Source organism: Cryptomeria japonica, unplaced genomic scaffold, assembly GCF_030272615.1.
Source record: "Cryptomeria japonica unplaced genomic scaffold, Sugi_1.0 HiC_scaffold_1003, whole genome shotgun sequence".
Taxonomy (NCBI): Eukaryota; Viridiplantae; Streptophyta; class Pinopsida; order Cupressales; family Cupressaceae; genus Cryptomeria; species Cryptomeria japonica.
In genome coordinates, this window is record NW_026729674.1 from 13,622 (window position 1) to 35,000 (window position 21,379).

The 21,379-nt window shown below is 62.8% G+C and overlaps 3 non-coding genes across 3 annotated transcripts; all 3 read left to right on the forward strand.

The window, feature by feature from the left end:
* Positions 1-2,144: 2,144 nt before the first annotated feature.
* LOC131873051 (5S ribosomal RNA) lies at positions 2,145-2,263 on the forward strand. The gene has a single exon (XR_009371090.1). It is a non-coding gene; the product is annotated as a 5S ribosomal RNA (ribosomal RNA).
* Positions 2,264-10,068: 7,805 nt separating this feature from the next.
* On the forward strand, positions 10,069-10,187 carry LOC131873052 (5S ribosomal RNA). Its single transcript, XR_009371091.1, has one exon. It is a non-coding gene; the product is annotated as a 5S ribosomal RNA (ribosomal RNA).
* Positions 10,188-17,991: 7,804 nt separating this feature from the next.
* Positions 17,992-18,110, forward strand: LOC131873053 (5S ribosomal RNA). Its single transcript, XR_009371092.1, has one exon. It is a non-coding gene; the product is annotated as a 5S ribosomal RNA (ribosomal RNA).
* The last annotated feature ends 3,269 nt before the right edge of the window (positions 18,111-21,379 follow it).

Sequence of the window (21,379 nt, forward strand, 5' to 3'; positions counted from 1 at the left end):
CATGCGCACCAAGGTGCCCACCCGAGGTGCACACCCGGGGCAAACCGGGCTCCGACTTCGTGCAGGCCGCACCTTGGAGCACACTTCGGAGCGCTCCTTGGTGCGCACCATGGTGCCCACCAGGGCGCACCCGAGGCAAACCGGGCTCCGACTTCGTGCACGCCGCACCTTGGAGCACACATCGGAGCGCTCCCAGGTTCGCACCAGCGTTGCGCACCTTTGATGCGCTGCCTTCACTAATTTCCAGAAAAGGCAAAAAAAAACGATATTTTAAAATTTCCGTTCTGAAAGATAGTGAAAAAAACGGAACGCGGGTGCCATCTTGAGCCCTTCCTGATGCGCAGCCCAGGCAAGTTGTGCGCACCAAGGTGCCCACCCTGGCGGAGGTGCGCGCCCGGGGCAAACCGGGCTCCGACTTCGTGCACTGCATGGTGCCCACCAAGGCGCGCAACCCAGCCAAGGTGCCCACCGCAGCGAAGGTGCACGCGAGGTGCGCACCCGAGGTGCACACCCGGGGCAAACCGGGCTCCGACTTCGTGCACGCCGCACCTTGGAGCACACTTCAGAGCGCTCCTTGGTACGCACCAGGGCGCGCAACCCAGCCAAGGTGCTCACCCCGGCGAAGGTGCACGCGAGGTGCGCACCCGGGGCAAACCGGGCTCGGACTTCGTGCACGCCGCACCTTGGAGCACACATCGGAGCGCTCCCGGGTTCGCACCAGCATTGCGCACCTTTGATGCGCTGCCTTCACTAATTTCCAGAAAAGGCAAAAAAAAGAAAAAAATGAGATTTTAAAATTTCCGTTTTGAAAGATAGTGAAAAAAACGGAACGCGGGTGCCATCTTGAGCCCGCCCTGGTGTGCAGCCCAGGCAAGTTGTGCGCACCAAGGCACCCACCCTGGCCAAGGTGGGTCACGGGGTGGGTCCTAGGGTGGGTAACGGGGTGGGTACTAAGGTGCGTGCCAAGGTGGGTCATAGGGTGGGTGCCAAGGTGGGCACCAGGGTGGGTGTGCACCAACCCTAGCCAGGGTAGGTCACGGGGTGGTTGTCGGGGTGGGCGTCAAGGAGCCAAGGTGGGTGGCAAGTAGCCAAGTTGCGTGCCAAGGTGGGTGTCGGGGTGGGTGCCAAGGATCCAAGGTGGGTGCCAAGGAACCAAGGTGGGTGTCTGGGTGGGTGCCGAGGTGGGAGCCAGGGTGGGTCCCAAGGTGAGTGCAAAGGTGGGTGCCAGGGTCAAGGTGAGTGCCAATGTGGGTTCCAAGGTGCCAGGGTCAGGGTGAGTGCCAATGTGGGTTCAAAGGTGCTAAGTTGGGTGCGAGGTTGGGTGCGAGGGTGGGTGGGTGCCAAGGTGTGCTAGGTGGAAGCCCGGGTGGGTCGGCATCCCATGGGTGTCGAGTTGGGTGCCTGATGGGTGCTTCTTGTCAAGTTTTAGTCGTCGGGACTCATTTCGAGCCTTAGAGGTCGTTTCTTGTCCGGTTGCCCTGTCTTCGACCTGGGAACCCAATTTTGGTCCTCGGGTCCCATTTTTTTTTGTCTCGCATCCCACTTTTGGCCTGTGGCCTTTTCGGGGTCGATTCTCGTTTTGGGCATCAGAGCATGTTTCTTCTCCTAAAACCCAATATTTGTTTATTAAGTCTCGGAACACATTTTTGTTCTCGTGGACCCATCATGGGTCTTGGAACGCATTTGTGGTCCTTGGGTCCCATTTTGCATCCCGAAACTTGTGTTTTGGTGCTTGATCCCTATTTTGGGTGCCCACCTTGCACCAAGTGCGCACCCGGGGCAAACCGAGCGCCTTGGTGCACCGGGGCAAGATCGAGCGTGCACCCGAGGCGCCCCGAACATGCACCAAGGTGCACTCGGCCCACATGTGAGCGCAGGTCGTTGCGCCCGAGGTGGTGTGTGGGCACCGCGTTGCAGACGGGACACTGCACGCACACGACGCCCCCTCCAGGTGCACGCACGTAGGCCGGGCCGGGTGCACACCCGACGCCCTAGCAAGGTGCGCGCACCCGGGCAGGGCTCACACTTGGCGAACGGGGCGCACTTCGCGAGGGAGGGTGTGCACCTCGACGGGGGTGGGTGGCCGGGGTGGATTCGCACGTGGGTCGCGGTTTGCTAAGTACACACTGCGACAAGCTCATAACGGGTGCGATCATACCAGCGTTAGTGCACCGGATCCCATCAGAACTCCGCAGTTAAGCGCGCTTGGGCCGGAGTAGTACTGGGATGGGTGACCTCCCGGGAAGTCCCGGTGTTGCACCCTTTTTTAGTTTTTCGCCGGGCGTCGCAATGCTATTTGAATAAACCTTTTGCCCGTTTGCGTTCTCGTCGGGGCCGGGCCGGGCCGGGGTGCGCTGCCCGCACTACCGCGCGCGCGGGGGCGACACCGAGCGCGCACCCGAGGCGCCCCGAGCACACAGGCCACGGTGCAACCCGGGCGTTGTGCGCGCACCCCGGTGCGCCCGAGGTGCTGCGCGCGCACCCAGGTGAAATCGGTGTGCACCTCGGCCAGTGCGCGCTCGGTCGAGTCGCGCACGTTGGCCAAGGTGCACGGTGATGTTTCTTACTCTAAGGTTCCGCACCAGACGCCCGGGACAGGTGAGCGAAGCTGGGCGGGGCCGGGTGCGCGGCCGGGGCAGGTGCACGCAGCTGGAGAGAGCTTTGGAGCACACTTCGGAGCGCACCAATGATGCGCTCCATTCAAAAGTTTCCTGAAAAGGCAAAAAAAGTTGAGATTATAGAATTTCCCACTTGAGAGATTGTAAAAAAAAAAAATTTAAAATGAAGGAAACGCGGGTGCCAAGGTGTGCGCAGCCCAGCCAAGGTGTGCGCACCAAGGCGCCCACCCTGGCGAAGGTGCACGCAAGGTGCGCACCCGAGGCAAACCGGACAATTAACCCAACTTTCGACTTCGCGCGCACCTTGGAGCGCACTTCGGAGCGCTCCTTGGTGCGCACCAATCTTGGGCACCTCGGAGTGCACCATGGCGCCCACCAAGGTGCGCACCCGGGGCAAACCGAGCTCCGACTTCGTGCGCACCTTGGAGCGCACGAAAGGTGCGCACCATGGCGCCCACCAAGGTGCGCAGCCCAGCCAAGGCGTGCGCATCAAGGTGCGCACCCTGGCGAAGGTGCGCACCCGGGGCAAACCGAGCTCCGACTTCGTGCGCACCTTGGAGCGCACAAAAGGTGCGCAACCCAGCCAAGGTGTGCGCACCCCGGTCAAACCGAGCTCCGAATCGTGCGCACCAGAGGTGCACGCCATCGTGCGCACCTTGGAGCACACTTCGGAGCCCTCCTTGGTGCGCGCCGATGTTGCGCACCTCGGAGCGCACCCGGGGAAAACAATGCAATTAACCCGACTTTCGACTTCGTGGGCACCTCGGAGCGCTCTCGGGTTCGCACCTCGGAGCACACCGAGGTGCGCACCTTTGATGCGCTGCCTTCACCAATTTCCAGAAAAGGCAAGAAAACATTGAGAAGGTGTGCGCACCGAGGTGCCCACCCTGGCGAAGGTGCACGCGAGGTGCGCACCCGGGGCAAACCGGGCTCCGACTTCGTGCACGCCGCACCTTGGAGCACACTTCGGAGCGCTCCTTGGTGCGCACCAGGGCGCGCAACCCAGCCGAGGTGCCCACCCCGGCGAAGGTGCACGCGAGGTGCGCACCCGGGGCAAACCGGGCTCCGACTTCGTGCACGCCATGGTGCCCACCGCGGCGAAGGTGCACGCGAGGTGCGCACCCGGGGCAAACCGGGCTCCGACTTCGTGCACGCCGCACCTTGGAGCACACTTCGGAGCGCTCCTTGGTGCGCACCATGGTGCCCACCAGGGCGCGCAACCCCGCCGAAGGTGCACGCGAGGTGCGCACCCGGGGCAAACCGGGCTCCGACTTCGTGCACGCCGCACCTTGGAGCACACTTCGGAGCGCTCCTTGGTGCGCACCATGGTGCCCACCAGGGCGCGCAACCCCGCCGAAGGTGCACGCGAGGTGCGCACCCGGGGCAAACCGGGCTCCGACTTCGTGCACAGCCATGGTGCGCACCGCGGCGAAGGTGCGCACCCGGGGCAAACCGGGCTCCGACTTCGTGCACGCCGCACCTTGGAGCACACTTCGGAGCGCTCCTTGGTGCGCACCAGGGCGCGCAACCCAGCCGAGGTGCCCACCCCGGCGAAGGTGCACGCGAGGTGCGTACCCGGGGCAAACCGGGCTCCGACTTCGTGCACGCCGCACCTTGGAGCACACTTCGGAGCGCTCCTTGGTGCGCACCATGGTGCCCACCAGGCCGCGCAACCCAGCCAAGGTGTGCGCACCAAGGTGCACGCGAGGTGCGCACCCGGGGCAAACCGGGGTCCGACTTCGTGCACGCCGCACCTTGGAGCACACATCGGGGCGCTCCCGGGTTCGCACCGGCGTTGCGCACCGTGGTGGGCACCTCGGAGCACACCAAGGTGGGCAGCGAGGTGCGCACCTTTGATGCGATGCCTTCACTAATTTCCATAAAAGGCAAAAAAAAAACGAGATTTTAAAATTTCCGTTTTGAAAGATAGTGAGAAAAAGGGAATGCTGGTGCCATCTTGAGCCCGCCCTGGTGCGCAGCCCAGCCAAGGTGTGCGCACCAAGGTGCCCACCCTGGCGAAGGTGCGCGCCCGGGCAATTAACCCAACTTCCAACTTCGCGCGCGCCAGGGTGGGAGCGCACCCAACAACCGGGCCTGGGAAGAGCCAATGCGAGAAACCCCACCAAACGCTCTGACAAAAAAAGAGGGGGCGCTCCAGTAACCCCGCTTCGGAGCGCACCCTGGGCAAACCCAGCCAAGGTGCCCACCCCGGCCAAGGTGCAGGCGAGGTGCGCACCCGGGGCAAACCGGGCTCCGACAACGTGCACGCCGCACCTTGGAGCACACTTCGTAGCGCTCCCGGGTGCGCACCTCAGAGCACACCAAGGTGGGCAGCGAGGTGCGCACCTTTGATGCGCTGCCTTCACTAATTTCCAGAAAAGGCAAAAAAAAAAGGAGATTTTAAAATTTCCGTTTTGAAAGATAGTGAAAAAAACGGAACGCGCGTGCCATCTTGAGCCCGCCCTGGTGCGCAGCCCAGGTAAGGTGCCCACCCTGGCAAAGGTGCGCACCCGGGCAATTAACCCTACTTCCGACTTCGTGCGCGCCAGGGTGGCAACCGGGCCTCGGAAGAGCCAATGCGAGAAACCCCACCAAACGCTCCGACAAAAAAAGAGGCGGCGCTCCAATAACCCCGCTTCGGAGCGCAGCCGGGGCAAACCCAGCCAAGGTGCCCACCCCGACGAAGGTGCACGCGAGGTGCGCACCCGGGGCAAACCGGGCTCCGACAACGTGCACGCAGCACCTTGGAGCACACTTCGAAGCACTCCCGGGTGCCCACCGGCGTTGCGCACCGTGGTGGGCAGCGAGGTGCGCACCTTTGATGCGCTGCCTTCACTAATTTCCAGAAAAAGGCAAAAAAAAATGAGATTTTAAAATTTCCGTTTTGAAAGATAGTGAAAAAAAAGGAACGCGGGTGCCATCTTGAGCCCGCCCTGGTGCGCAGCCCAGGCAAGGCATGCGCACCAAGGTGCCCACCCGAGGTGCACACCCGGGGCAAACCGGGCTCCGACTTCGTGCAGGCCGCACCTTGGAGCACACTTCGGAGCGCTCCTTGGTGCGCACCATGGTGCCCACCAGGGCGCGCAACCCAGCCAAGGTCTGCACACTAAGGTGCCCACCCCGGCGAAGGTGCACGCGAGGTGCGCACCCGGGGCAAACCGGGCTCCGACTTCGTGCACGCCATGGTGCCCACCGCGGCGAAGGTGCACGCGAGGTGCGCACCCGGGGCAAACCGGGCTCCGACTTCGTGCACGCCGCACCTTGGAGCACACTTCGGAGCGCTCCTTGGTGCGCACCATGGTGCCCACCAGGGCGCGCAACCCAGCCAAGGTGTGCGCACCAAGGTGCACGCGAGGTGCGCACCCGGGGCAAACCGGGGTCCGACTTCGTGCACGCCGCACCTTGGAGCACACATCGGAGCGCTCCCAGGTTCGCACCAGCGTTGCGCACCTTTGATGCGCTGCCTTCACTAATTTCCAGAAAAGGCAAAAAAAAACGATATTTTAAAATTTCCGTTCTGAAAGATAGTGAAAAAAACGGAACGCGGGTGCCATCTTGAGCCCTTCCTGGTGCGCAGCCCAGGCAAGTTGTGCGCACCAAGGTGCCCACCCTGGCGGAGGTGCGCGCCCGGGGCAAACCGGGCTCCGACTTCGTGCACTGCATGGTGCCCACCAAGGCGCGCAACCCAGCCAAGGTGCCCACCGCAGCGAAGGTGCACGCGAGGTGCACACCCGGGGCAAACCGGGCTCCGACTTCGTGCACGCCGCACCTTGGAGCACACTTCAGAGCGCTCCTTGGTGCGCACCAGGGCGCGCAACCCAGCCGAGGTGCCCACCCCGGCGAAGGTGCACGCGAGGTGCGCACCCGGGGCAAACCGGGCTCCGACTTCGTGCACGCCATGGTGCCCACCGCGGCGAAGGTGCGCACCCGGGGCAAACCGGGCTCCGACTTCGTGCACGCCGCACCTTGGAGCACACTTCGGAGCGCTCCTTGGTGCGCACCATGGTGCCCACCAGGCCGCGCAACCCAGCCAAGGTGTGCGCACCAAGGTGCACGCGAGGTGCGCACCCGGGGCAAACCGGGGTCCGACTTCGTGCACGCCGCACCTTGGAGCACACATCGGGGCGCTCCCGGGTTCGCACCGGCGTTGCGCACCGTGGTGGGCACCTCGGAGCACACCAAGGTGGGCAGCGAGGTGCGCACCTTTGATGCGATGCCTTCACTAATTTCCATAAAAGGCAAAAAAAAAACGAGATTTTAAAATTTCCGTTTTGAAAGATAGTGAGAAAAAGGGAATGCTGGTGCCATCTTGAGCCCGCCCTGGTGCGCAGCCCAGCCAAGGTTTGCGCACCAAGGTGCCCACCCTGGCGAAGGTGCGCGCCCGGGCAATTAACCCAACTTCCAACTTCGCGCGCGCCAGGGTGGGAGCGCACCCAACAACCGGGCCTGGGAAGAGCCAATGCGAGAAACCCCACCAAACTCTCTGACAAAAAAAGAGGGGGCGCTCCAGTAACCCCGCTTCGGAGCGCACCCTGGGCAAACCCAGCCAAGGTGCCCACCCCGGCCAAGGTGCAGGCGAGGTGCGCACCCGGGGCAAACCGGGCTCCGACAACGTGCACGCCGCACCTTGGAGCACACTTCGTAGCGCTCCCGGGTGCGCACCTCAGAGCACACCAAGGTGGGCAGCGAGGTGCGCACCTTTGATGCGCTGCCTTCACTAATTTCCAGAAAAGGCAAAAAAAAAAGGAGATTTTAAAATTTCCGTTTTGAAAGATAGTGAAAAAAACGGAACGCGCGTGCCATCTTGAGCCCGCCCTGGTGCGCAGCCCAGGTAAGGTGCCACCCTGGCAAAGGTGCGCACCCGGGCAATTAACCCTACTTCCGACTTCGTGCGCGCCAGGGTGGCAACCGGGCCTCGGAAGAGCCAATGCGAGAAACCCCACCAAACGCTCCGACAAAAAAAGAGGCGGCGCTCCAATAACCCCGCTTCGGAGCGCAGCCGGGGCAAACCAAGCCAAGGTGCCCACCCCGACGAAGGTGCACGCGAGGTGCGCACCCGGGGCAAACCGGGCTCCGACAACGTGCACGCAGCACCTTGGAGCACACTTCGAAGCACTCCCGGGTGCCCACCGGCGTTGCGCACCGTGGTGGGCAGCGAGGTGCGCACCTTTGATGCGCTGCCTTCACTAATTTCCAGAAAAAGGCAAAAAAAAATGAGATTTTAAAATTTCCGTTTTGAAAGATAGTGAAAAAAAAGGAACGCGGGTGCCATCTTGAGCCCGCCCTGGTGCGCAGCCCAGGCAAGGCATGCGCACCAAGGTGCCCACCCGAGGTGCACACCCGGGGCAAACCGGGCTCCGACTTCGTGCAGGCCGCACCTTGGAGCACACTTCGGAGCGCTCCTTGGTGCGCACCATGGTGCCCACCAGGGCGCACCCGAGGCAAACCGGGCTCCGACTTCGTGCACGCCGCACCTTGGAGCACACATCGGAGCGCTCCCAGGTTCGCACCAGCGTTGCGCACCTTTGATGCGCTGCCTTCACTAATTTCCAGAAAAGGCAAAAAAAAACGATATTTTAAAATTTCCGTTCTGAAAGATAGTGAAAAAAACGGAACGCGGGTGCCATCTTGAGCCCTTCCTGATGCGCAGCCCAGGCAAGTTGTGCGCACCAAGGTGCCCACCCTGGCGGAGGTGCGCGCCCGGGGCAAACCGGGCTCCGACTTCGTGCACTGCATGGTGCCCACCAAGGCGCGCAACCCAGCCAAGGTGCCCACCGCAGCGAAGGTGCACGCGAGGTGCGCACCCGAGGTGCACACCCGGGGCAAACCGGGCTCCGACTTCGTGCACGCCGCACCTTGGAGCACACTTCAGAGCGCTCCTTGGTACGCACCAGGGCGCGCAACCCAGCCAAGGTGCTCACCCCGGCGAAGGTGCACGCGAGGTGCGCACCCGGGGCAAACCGGGCTCGGACTTCGTGCACGCCGCACCTTGGAGCACACATCGGAGCGCTCCCGGGTTCGCACCAGCATTGCGCACCTTTGATGCGCTGCCTTCACTAATTTCCAGAAAAGGCAAAAAAAAGAAAAAAATGAGATTTTAAAATTTCCGTTTTGAAAGATAGTGAAAAAAACGGAACGCGGGTGCCATCTTGAGCCCGCCCTGGTGTGCAGCCCAGGCAAGTTGTGCGCACCAAGGCACCCACCCTGGCCAAGGTGGGTCACGGGGTGGGTCCTAGGGTGGGTAACGGGGTGGGTACTAAGGTGCGTGCCAAGGTGGGTCATAGGGTGGGTGCCAAGGTGGGCACCAGGGTGGGTGTGCACCAACCCTAGCCAGGGTAGGTCACGGGGTGGTTGTCGGGGTGGGCGTCAAGGAGCCAAGGTGGGTGGCAAGTAGCCAAGTTGCGTGCCAAGGTGGGTGTCGGGGTGGGTGCCAAGGATCCAAGGTGGGTGCCAAGGAACCAAGGTGGGTGTCTGGGTGGGTGCCGAGGTGGGAGCCAGGGTGGGTCCCAAGGTGAGTGCAAAGGTGGGTGCCAGGGTCAAGGTGAGTGCCAATGTGGGTTCCAAGGTGCCAGGGTCAGGGTGAGTGCCAATGTGGGTTCAAAGGTGCTAAGTTGGGTGCGAGGTTGGGTGCGAGGGTGGGTGGGTGCCAAGGTGTGCTAGGTGGAAGCCCGGGTGGGTCGGCATCCCATGGGTGTCGAGTTGGGTGCCTGATGGGTGCTTCTTGTCAAGTTTTAGTCGTCGGGACTCATTTCGAGCCTTAGAGGTCGTTTCTTGTCCGGTTGCCCTGTCTTCGACCTGGGAACCCAATTTTGGTCCTCGGGTCCCATTTTTTTTTGTCTCGCATCCCACTTTTGGCCTGTGGCCTTTTCGGGGTCGATTCTCGTTTTGGGCATCAGAGCATGTTTCTTCTCCTAAAACCCAATATTTGTTTATTAAGTCTCGGAACACATTTTTGTTCTCGTGGACCCATCATGGGTCTTGGAACGCATTTGTGGTCCTTGGGTCCCATTTTGCATCCCGAAACTTGTGTTTTGGTGCTTGATCCCTATTTTGGGTGCCCACCTTGCACCAAGTGCGCACCCGGGGCAAACCGAGCGCCTTGGTGCACCGGGGCAAGATCGAGCGTGCACCCGAGGCGCCCCGAACATGCACCAAGGTGCACTCGGCCCACATGTGAGCGCAGGTCGTTGCGCCCGAGGTGGTGTGTGGGCACCGCGTTGCAGACGGGACACTGCACGCACACGACGCCCCCTCCAGGTGCACGCACGTAGGCCGGGCCGGGTGCACACCCGACGCCCTAGCAAGGTGCGCGCACCCGGGCAGGGCTCACACTTGGCGAACGGGGCGCACTTCGCGAGGGAGGGTGTGCACCTCGACGGGGGTGGGTGGCCGGGGTGGATTCGCACGTGGGTCGCGGTTTGCTAAGTACACACTGCGACAAGCTCATAACGGGTGCGATCATACCAGCGTTAGTGCACCGGATCCCATCAGAACTCCGCAGTTAAGCGCGCTTGGGCCGGAGTAGTACTGGGATGGGTGACCTCCCGGGAAGTCCCGGTGTTGCACCCTTTTTTAGTTTTTCGCCGGGCGTCGCAATGCTATTTGAATAAACCTTTTGCCCGTTTGCGTTCTCGTCGGGGCCGGGCCGGGCCGGGGTGCGCTGCCCGCACTACCGCGCGCGCGGGGGCGACACCGAGCGCGCACCCGAGGCGCCCCGAGCACACAGGCCACGGTGCAACCCGGGCGTTGTGCGCGCACCCCGGTGCGCCCGAGGTGCTGCGCGCGCACCCAGGTGAAATCGGTGTGCACCTCGGCCAGTGCGCGCTCGGTCGAGTCGCGCACGTTGGCCAAGGTGCACGGTGATGTTTCTTACTCTAAGGTTCCGCACCAGACGCCCGGGACAGGTGAGCGAAGCTGGGCGGGGCCGGGTGCGCGGCCGGGGCAGGTGCACGCAGCTGGAGAGAGCTTTGGAGCACACTTCGGAGCGCACCAATGATGCGCTCCATTCAAAAGTTTCCTGAAAAGGCAAAAAAAGTTGAGATTATAGAATTTCCCACTTGAGAGATTGTAAAAAAAAAAAATTTAAAATGAAGGAAACGCGGGTGCCAAGGTGTGCGCAGCCCAGCCAAGGTGTGCGCACCAAGGCGCCCACCCTGGCGAAGGTGCACGCAAGGTGCGCACCCGAGGCAAACCGGACAATTAACCCAACTTTCGACTTCGCGCGCACCTTGGAGCGCACTTCGGAGCGCTCCTTGGTGCGCACCAATCTTGGGCACCTCGGAGTGCACCATGGCGCCCACCAAGGTGCGCACCCGGGGCAAACCGAGCTCCGACTTCGTGCGCACCTTGGAGCGCACGAAAGGTGCGCACCATGGCGCCCACCAAGGTGCGCAGCCCAGCCAAGGCGTGCGCATCAAGGTGCGCACCCTGGCGAAGGTGCGCACCCGGGGCAAACCGAGCTCCGACTTCGTGCGCACCTTGGAGCGCACAAAAGGTGCGCAACCCAGCCAAGGTGTGCGCACCCCGGTCAAACCGAGCTCCGAATCGTGCGCACCAGAGGTGCACGCCATCGTGCGCACCTTGGAGCACACTTCGGAGCCCTCCTTGGTGCGCGCCGATGTTGCGCACCTCGGAGCGCACCCGGGGAAAACAATGCAATTAACCCGACTTTCGACTTCGTGGGCACCTCGGAGCGCTCTCGGGTTCGCACCTCGGAGCACACCGAGGTGCGCACCTTTGATGCGCTGCCTTCACCAATTTCCAGAAAAGGCAAGAAAACATTGAGAAGGTGTGCGCACCGAGGTGCCCACCCTGGCGAAGGTGCACGCGAGGTGCGCACCCGGGGCAAACCGGGCTCCGACTTCGTGCACGCCGCACCTTGGAGCACACTTCGGAGCGCTCCTTGGTGCGCACCAGGGCGCGCAACCCAGCCGAGGTGCCCACCCCGGCGAAGGTGCACGCGAGGTGCGCACCCGGGGCAAACCGGGCTCCGACTTCGTGCACGCCATGGTGCCCACCGCGGCGAAGGTGCACGCGAGGTGCGCACCCGGGGCAAACCGGGCTCCGACTTCGTGCACGCCGCACCTTGGAGCACACTTCGGAGCGCTCCTTGGTGCGCACCATGGTGCCCACCAGGGCGCGCAACCCCGCCGAAGGTGCACGCGAGGTGCGCACCCGGGGCAAACCGGGCTCCGACTTCGTGCACGCCGCACCTTGGAGCACACTTCGGAGCGCTCCTTGGTGCGCACCATGGTGCCCACCAGGGCGCGCAACCCCGCCGAAGGTGCACGCGAGGTGCGCACCCGGGGCAAACCGGGCTCCGACTTCGTGCACGCCATGGTGCGCACCGCGGCGAAGGTGCGCACCCGGGGCAAACCGGGCTCCGACTTCGTGCACGCCGCACCTTGGAGCACACTTCGGAGCGCTCCTTGGTGCGCACCAGGGCGCGCAACCCAGCCGAGGTGCCCACCCCGGCGAAGGTGCACGCGAGGTGCGTACCCGGGGCAAACCGGGCTCCGACTTCGTGCACGCCGCACCTTGGAGCACACTTCGGAGCGCTCCTTGGTGCGCACCATGGTGCCCACCAGGCCGCGCAACCCAGCCAAGGTGTGCGCACCAAGGTGCACGCGAGGTGCGCACCCGGGGCAAACCGGGGTCCGACTTCGTGCACGCCGCACCTTGGAGCACACATCGGGGCGCTCCCGGGTTCGCACCGGCGTTGCGCACCGTGGTGGGCACCTCGGAGCACACCAAGGTGGGCAGCGAGGTGCGCACCTTTGATGCGATGCCTTCACTAATTTCCATAAAAGGCAAAAAAAAAACGAGATTTTAAAATTTCCGTTTTGAAAGATAGTGAGAAAAAGGGAATGCTGGTGCCATCTTGAGCCCGCCCTGGTGCGCAGCCCAGCCAAGGTGTGCGCACCAAGGTGCCCACCCTGGCGAAGGTGCGCGCCCGGGCAATTAACCCAACTTCCAACTTCGCGCGCGCCAGGGTGGGAGCGCACCCAACAACCGGGCCTGGGAAGAGCCAATGCGAGAAACCCCACCAAACGCTCTGACAAAAAAAGAGGGGGCGCTCCAGTAACCCCGCTTCGGAGCGCACCCTGGGCAAACCCAGCCAAGGTGCCCACCCCGGCCAAGGTGCAGGCGAGGTGCGCACCCGGGGCAAACCGGGCTCCGACAACGTGCACGCCGCACCTTGGAGCACACTTCGTAGCGCTCCCGGGTGCGCACCTCAGAGCACACCAAGGTGGGCAGCGAGGTGCGCACCTTTGATGCGCTGCCTTCACTAATTTCCAGAAAAGGCAAAAAAAAAAGGAGATTTTAAAATTTCCGTTTTGAAAGATAGTGAAAAAAACGGAACGCGCGTGCCATCTTGAGCCCGCCCTGGTGCGCAGCCCAGGTAAGGTGCCCACCCTGGCAAAGGTGCGCACCCGGGCAATTAACCCTACTTCCGACTTCGTGCGCGCCAGGGTGGCAACCGGGCCTCGGAAGAGCCAATGCGAGAAACCCCACCAAACGCTCCGACAAAAAAAGAGGCGGCGCTCCAATAACCCCGCTTCGGAGCGCAGCCGGGGCAAACCCAGCCAAGGTGCCCACCCCGACGAAGGTGCACGCGAGGTGCGCACCCGGGGCAAACCGGGCTCCGACAACGTGCACGCAGCACCTTGGAGCACACTTCGAAGCACTCCCGGGTGCCCACCGGCGTTGCGCACCGTGGTGGGCAGCGAGGTGCGCACCTTTGATGCGCTGCCTTCACTAATTTCCAGAAAAAGGCAAAAAAAAATGAGATTTTAAAATTTCCGTTTTGAAAGATAGTGAAAAAAAAGGAACGCGGGTGCCATCTTGAGCCCGCCCTGGTGCGCAGCCCAGGCAAGGCATGCGCACCAAGGTGCCCACCCGAGGTGCACACCCGGGGCAAACCGGGCTCCGACTTCGTGCAGGCCGCACCTTGGAGCACACTTCGGAGCGCTCCTTGGTGCGCACCATGGTGCCCACCAGGGCGCGCAACCCAGCCAAGGTCTGCACACTAAGGTGCCCACCCCGGCGAAGGTGCACGCGAGGTGCGCACCCGGGGCAAACCGGGCTCCGACTTCGTGCACGCCATGGTGCCCACCGCGGCGAAGGTGCACGCGAGGTGCGCACCCGGGGCAAACCGGGCTCCGACTTCGTGCACGCCGCACCTTGGAGCACACTTCGGAGCGCTCCTTGGTGCGCACCATGGTGCCCACCAGGGCGCGCAACCCAGCCAAGGTGTGCGCACCAAGGTGCACGCGAGGTGCGCACCCGGGGCAAACCGGGGTCCGACTTCGTGCACGCCGCACCTTGGAGCACACATCGGAGCGCTCCCAGGTTCGCACCAGCGTTGCGCACCTTTGATGCGCTGCCTTCACTAATTTCCAGAAAAGGCAAAAAAAAACGATATTTTAAAATTTCCGTTCTGAAAGATAGTGAAAAAAACGGAACGCGGGTGCCATCTTGAGCCCTTCCTGGTGCGCAGCCCAGGCAAGTTGTGCGCACCAAGGTGCCCACCCTGGCGGAGGTGCGCGCCCGGGGCAAACCGGGCTCCGACTTCGTGCACTGCATGGTGCCCACCAAGGCGCGCAACCCAGCCAAGGTGCCCACCGCAGCGAAGGTGCACGCGAGGTGCACACCCGGGGCAAACCGGGCTCCGACTTCGTGCACGCCGCACCTTGGAGCACACTTCAGAGCGCTCCTTGGTGCGCACCAGGGCGCGCAACCCAGCCGAGGTGCCCACCCCGGCGAAGGTGCACGCGAGGTGCGCACCCGGGGCAAACCGGGCTCCGACTTCGTGCACGCCATGGTGCCCACCGCGGCGAAGGTGCGCACCCGGGGCAAACCGGGCTCCGACTTCGTGCACGCCGCACCTTGGAGCACACTTCGGAGCGCTCCTTGGTGCGCACCATGGTGCCCACCAGGCCGCGCAACCCAGCCAAGGTGTGCGCACCAAGGTGCACGCGAGGTGCGCACCCGGGGCAAACCGGGGTCCGACTTCGTGCACGCCGCACCTTGGAGCACACATCGGGGCGCTCCCGGGTTCGCACCGGCGTTGCGCACCGTGGTGGGCACCTCGGAGCACACCAAGGTGGGCAGCGAGGTGCGCACCTTTGATGCGATGCCTTCACTAATTTCCATAAAAGGCAAAAAAAAAACGAGATTTTAAAATTTCCGTTTTGAAAGATAGTGAGAAAAAGGGAATGCTGGTGCCATCTTGAGCCCGCCCTGGTGCGCAGCCCAGCCAAGGTTTGCGCACCAAGGTGCCCACCCTGGCGAAGGTGCGCGCCCGGGCAATTAACCCAACTTCCAACTTCGCGCGCGCCAGGGTGGGAGCGCACCCAACAACCGGGCCTGGGAAGAGCCAATGCGAGAAACCCCACCAAACTCTCTGACAAAAAAAGAGGGGGCGCTCCAGTAACCCCGCTTCGGAGCGCACCCTGGGCAAACCCAGCCAAGGTGCCCACCCCGGCCAAGGTGCAGGCGAGGTGCGCACCCGGGGCAAACCGGGCTCCGACAACGTGCACGCCGCACCTTGGAGCACACTTCGTAGCGCTCCCGGGTGCGCACCTCAGAGCACACCAAGGTGGGCAGCGAGGTGCGCACCTTTGATGCGCTGCCTTCACTAATTTCCAGAAAAGGCAAAAAAAAAAGGAGATTTTAAAATTTCCGTTTTGAAAGATAGTGAAAAAAACGGAACGCGCGTGCCATCTTGAGCCCGCCCTGGTGCGCAGCCCAGGTAAGGTGCCACCCTGGCAAAGGTGCGCACCCGGGCAATTAACCCTACTTCCGACTTCGTGCGCGCCAGGGTGGCAACCGGGCCTCGGAAGAGCCAATGCGAGAAACCCCACCAAACGCTCCGACAAAAAAAGAGGCGGCGCTCCAATAACCCCGCTTCGGAGCGCAGCCGGGGCAAACCAAGCCAAGGTGCCCACCCCGACGAAGGTGCACGCGAGGTGCGCACCCGGGGCAAACCGGGCTCCGACAACGTGCACGCAGCACCTTGGAGCACACTTCGAAGCACTCCCGGGTGCCCACCGGCGTTGCGCACCGTGGTGGGCAGCGAGGTGCGCACCTTTGATGCGCTGCCTTCACTAATTTCCAGAAAAAGGCAAAAAAAAATGAGATTTTAAAATTTCCGTTTTGAAAGATAGTGAAAAAAAAGGAACGCGGGTGCCATCTTGAGCCCGCCCTGGTGCGCAGCCCAGGCAAGGCATGCGCACCAAGGTGCCCACCCGAGGTGCACACCCGGGGCAAACCGGGCTCCGACTTCGTGCAGGCCGCACCTTGGAGCACACTTCGGAGCGCTCCTTGGTGCGCACCATGGTGCCCACCAGGGCGCACCCGAGGCAAACCGGGCTCCGACTTCGTGCACGCCGCACCTTGGAGCACACATCGGAGCGCTCCCAGGTTCGCACCAGCGTTGCGCACCTTTGATGCGCTGCCTTCACTAATTTCCAGAAAAGGCAAAAAAAAACGATATTTTAAAATTTCCGTTCTGAAAGATAGTGAAAAAAACGGAACGCGGGTGCCATCTTGAGCCCTTCCTGATGCGCAGCCCAGGCAAGTTGTGCGCACCAAGGTGCCCACCCTGGCGGAGGTGCGCGCCCGGGGCAAACCGGGCTCCGACTTCGTGCACTGCATGGTGCCCACCAAGGCGCGCAACCCAGCCAAGGTGCCCACCGCAGCGAAGGTGCACGCGAGGTGCGCACCCGAGGTGCACACCCGGGGCAAACCGGGCTCCGACTTCGTGCACGCCGCACCTTGGAGCACACTTCAGAGCGCTCCTTGGTACGCACCAGGGCGCGCAACCCAGCCAAGGTGCTCACCCCGGCGAAGGTGCACGCGAGGTGCGCACCCGGGGCAAACCGGGCTCGGACTTCGTGCACGCCGCACCTTGGAGCACACATCGGAGCGCTCCCGGGTTCGCACCAGCATTGCGCACCTTTGATGCGCTGCCTTCACTAATTTCCAGAAAAGGCAAAAAAAAGAAAAAAATGAGATTTTAAAATTTCCGTTTTGAAAGATAGTGAAAAAAACGGAACGCGGGTGCCATCTTGAGCCCGCCCTGGTGTGCAGCCCAGGCAAGTTGTGCGCACCAAGGCACCCACCCTGGCCAAGGTGGGTCACGGGGTGGGTCCTAGGGTGGGTAACGGGGTGGGTACTAAGGTGCGTGCCAAGGTGGGTCATAGGGTGGGTGCCAAGGTGGGCACCAGGGTGGGTGTGCACCAACCCTAGCCAGGGTAGGTCACGGGGTGGTTGTCGGGGTGGGCGTCAAGGAGCCAAGGTGGGTGGCAAGTAGCCAAGTTGCGTGCCAAGGTGGGTGTCGGGGTGGGTGCCAAGGATCCAAGGTGGGTGCCAAGGAACCAAGGTGGGTGTCTGGGTGGGTGCCGAGGTGGGAGCCAGGGTGGGTCCCAAGGTGAGTGCAAAGGTGGGTGCCAGGGTCAAGGTGAGTGCCAATGTGGGTTCCAAGGTGCCAGGGTCAGGGTGAGTGCCAATGTGGGTTCAAAGGTGCTAAGTTGGGTGCGAGGTTGGGTGCGAGGGTGGGTGGGTGCCAAGGTGTGCTAGGTGGAAGCCCGGGTGGGTCGGCATCCCATGGGTGTCGAGTTGGGTGCCTGATGGGTGCTTCTTGTCAAGTTTTAGTCGTCGGGACTCATTTCGAGCCTTAGAGGTCGTTTCTTGTCCGGTTGCCCTGTCTTCGACCTGGGAACCCAATTTTGGTCCTCGGGTCCCATTTTTTTTTGTCTCGCATCCCACTTTTGGCCTGTGGCCTTTTCGGGGTCGATTCTCGTTTTGGGCATCAGAGCATGTTTCTTCTCCTAAAACCCAATATTTGTTTATTAAGTCTCGGAACACATTTTTGTTCTCGTGGACCCATCATGGGTCTTGGAACGCATTTGTGGTCCTTGGGTCCCATTTTGCATCCCGAAACTTGTGTTTTGGTGCTTGATCCCTATTTTGGGTGCCCACCTTGCACCAAGTGCGCACCCGGGGCAAACCGAGCGCCTTGGTGCACCAGGGCAAGATCGAGCGTGCACCCGAGGCGCCCCGAACATGCACCAAGGTGCACTCGGCCCACATGTGAGCGCAGGTCGTTGCGCCCGAGGTGGTGTGTGGGCACCGCGTTGCAGACGGGACACTGCACGCACACGACGCCCCCTCCAGGTGCACGCACGTAGGCCGGGCCGGGTGCACACCCGACGCCCTAGCAAGGTGCGCGCACCCGGGCAGGGCTCACACTTGGCGAACGGGGCGCACTTCGCGAGGGAGGGTGTGCACCTCGACGGGGGTGGGTGGCCGGGGTGGATTCGCACGTGGGTCGCGGTTTGCTAAGTACACACTGCGACAAGCTCATAACGGGTGCGATCATACCAGCGTTAGTGCACCGGATCCCATCAGAACTCCGCAGTTAAGCGCGCTTGGGCCGGAGTAGTACTGGGATGGGTGACCTCCCGGGAAGTCCCGGTGTTGCACCCTTTTTTAGTTTTTCGCCGGGCGTCGCAATGCTATTTGAATAAACCTTTTGCCCGTTTGCGTTCTCGTCGGGGCCGGGCCGGGCCGGGGTGCGCTGCCCGCACTACCGCGCGCGCGGGGGCGACACCGAGCGCGCACCCGAGGCGCCCCGAGCACACAGGCCACGGTGCAACCCGGGCGTTGTGCGCGCACCCCGGTGCGCCCGAGGTGCTGCGCGCGCACCCAGGTGAAATCGGTGTGCACCTCGGCCAGTGCGCGCTCGGTCGAGTCGCGCACGTTGGCCAAGGTGCACGGTGATGTTTCTTACTCTAAGGTTCCGCACCAGACGCCCGGGACAGGTGAGCGAAGCTGGGCGGGGCCGGGTGCGCGGCCGGGGCAGGTGCACGCAGCTGGAGAGAGCTTTGGAGCACACTTCGGAGCGCACCAATGATGCGCTCCATTCAAAAGTTTCCTGAAAAGGCAAAAAAAGTTGAGATTATAGAATTTCCCACTTGAGAGATTGTAAAAAAAAAAAATTTAAAATGAAGGAAACGCGGGTGCCAAGGTGTGCGCAGCCCAGCCAAGGTGTGCGCACCAAGGCGCCCACCCTGGCGAAGGTGCACGCAAGGTGCGCACCCGAGGCAAACCGGACAATTAACCCAACTTTCGACTTCGCGCGCACCTTGGAGCGCACTTCGGAGCGCTCCTTGGTGCGCACCAATCTTGGGCACCTCGGAGTGCACCATGGCGCCCACCAAGGTGCGCACCCGGGGCAAACCGAGCTCCGACTTCGTGCGCACCTTGGAGCGCACGAAAGGTGCGCACCATGGCGCCCACCAAGGTGCGCAGCCCAGCCAAGGCGTGCGCATCAAGGTGCGCACACCTGGCGAAGGTGCGCACCCGGGGCAAACCGAGCTCCGACTTCGTGCGCACCTTGGAGCGCACAAAAGGTGCGCAACCCAGCCAAGGTGTGCGCACCCCGGTCAAACCGAGCTCCGAATCGTGCGCACCAGAGGTGCACGCCATCGTGCGCACCTTGGAGCACACTTCGGAGCCCTCCTTGGTGCGCGCCGATGTTGCGCACCTCGGAGCGCACCCGGGGAAAACAATGCAATTAACCCGACTTTCGACTTCGTGGGCACCTCGGAGCGCTCTCGGGTTCGCACCTCGGAGCACACCGAGGTGCGCACCTTTGATGCGCTGCCTTCACCAATTTCCAGAAAAGGCAAGAAAACATTGAGAAGGTGTGCGCACCGAGGTGCCCACCCTGGCGAAGGTGCACGCGAGGTGCGCACCCGGGGCAAACCGGGCTCCGACTTCGTGCACGCCGCACCTTGGAGCACACTTCGGAGCGCTCCTTGGTGCGCACCAGGGCGCGCAACCCAGCCGAGGTGCCCACCCCGGCGAAGGTGCACGCGAGGTGCGCACCCGGGGCAAACCGGGCTCCGACTTCGTGCACGCCATGGTGCCCACCGCGGCGAAGGTGCACGCGAGGTGCGCACCCGGGGCAAACCGGGCTCCGACTTCGTGCACGCCGCACCTTGGAGCACACTTCGGAGCGCTCCTTGGTGCGCACCATGGTGCCCACCAGGGCGCGCAACCCCGCCGAAGGTGCACGCGAGGTGCGCACCCGGGGCAAACCGGGCTCCGACTTCGTGCACGCCGCACCTTGGAGCACACTTCGGAGCGCTCCTTGGTGCGCACCATGGTGCCCACCAGGGCGCGCAACCCCGCCGAAGGTGCACGCGAGGTGCGCACCCGGGGCAAACCGGGCTCCGACTTCGTGCACGCCATGGTGCGCACCGCGGCGAAGGTGCGCACCCGGGGCAAACCGGGCTCCGACTTCGTGCACGCCGCACCTTGGAGCACACTTCGGAGCGCTCCTTGGTGCGCACCAGGGCGCGCAACCCAGCCGAGGTGCCCACCCCGGCGAAGGTGCACGCGAGGTGCGTACCCGGGGCAAACCGGGCTCCGACTTCGTGCACGCCGCACCTTGGAGCACACTTCGGAGCGCTCCTTGGTGCGCACCATGGTGCCCACCAGGCCGCGCAACCCAGCCAAGGTGTGCGCACCAAGGTGCACGCGAGGTGCGCACCCGGGGCAAACCGGGGTCCGACTTCGTGCACGCCGCACCTTGGAGCACACATCGGGGCGCTCCCGGGTTCGCACCGGCGTTGCGCACCGTGGTGGGCACCTCGGAGCACACCAAGGTGGGCAGCGAGGTGCGCACCTTTGATGCGATGCCTTCACTAATTTCCATAAAAGGCAAAAAAAAAACGAGATTTTAAAATTTCCGTTTTGAAAGATAGTGAGAAAAAGGGAATGCTGGTGCCATCTTGAGCCCGCCCTGGTGCGCAGCCCAGCCAAGGTGTGCGCACCAAGGTGCCCACCCTGGCGAAGGTGCGCGCCCGGGCAATTAACCCAACTTCCAACTTCGCGCGCGCCAGGGTGGGAGCGCACCCAACAACCGGGCCTGGGAAGAGCCAATGCGAGAAACCCCACCAAACGCTCTGACAAAAAAAGAGGGGGCGCTCCAGTAACCCCGCTTCGGAGCGCACCCTGGGCAAACCCAGCCAAGGTGCCCACCCCGGCCAAGGTGCAGGCGAGGTGCGCACCCGGGGCAAACCGGGCTCCGACAACGTGCACGCCGCACCTTGGAGCACACTTCGTAGCGCTCCCGGGTGCGCACCTCAGAGCACACCAAGGTGGGCAGCGAGGTGCGCACCTTTGATGCGCTGCCTTCACTAATTTCCAGAAAAGGCAAAAAAAAAAGGAGATTTTAAAATTTCCGTTTTGAAAGATAGTGAAAAAAACGGAACGCGCGTGCCATCTTGAGCCCGCCCTGGTGCGCAGCCCAGGTAAGGTGCCCACCCTGGCAAAGGTGCGCACCCGGGCAATTAACCCTACTTCCGACTTCGTGCGCGCCAGGGTGGCAACCGGGCCTCGGAAGAGCCAATGCGAGAAACCCCACCAAACGCTCCGACAAAAAAAGAGGCGGCGCTCCAATAACCCCGCTTCGGAGCGCAGCCGGGGCAAACCCAGCCAAGGTGCCCACCCCGACGAAGGTGCACGCGAGGTGCGCACCCGGGGCAAACCGGGCTCCGACAACGTGCACGCAGCACCTTGGAGCACACTTCGAAGCACTCCCGGGTGCCCACCGGCGTTGCGCACCGTGGTGGGCAGCGAGGTGCGCACCTTTGATGCGCTGCCTTCACTAATTTCCAGAAAAAGGCAAAAAAAAATGAGATTTTAAAATTTCCGTTTTGAAAGATAGTGAAAAAAAAGGAACGCGG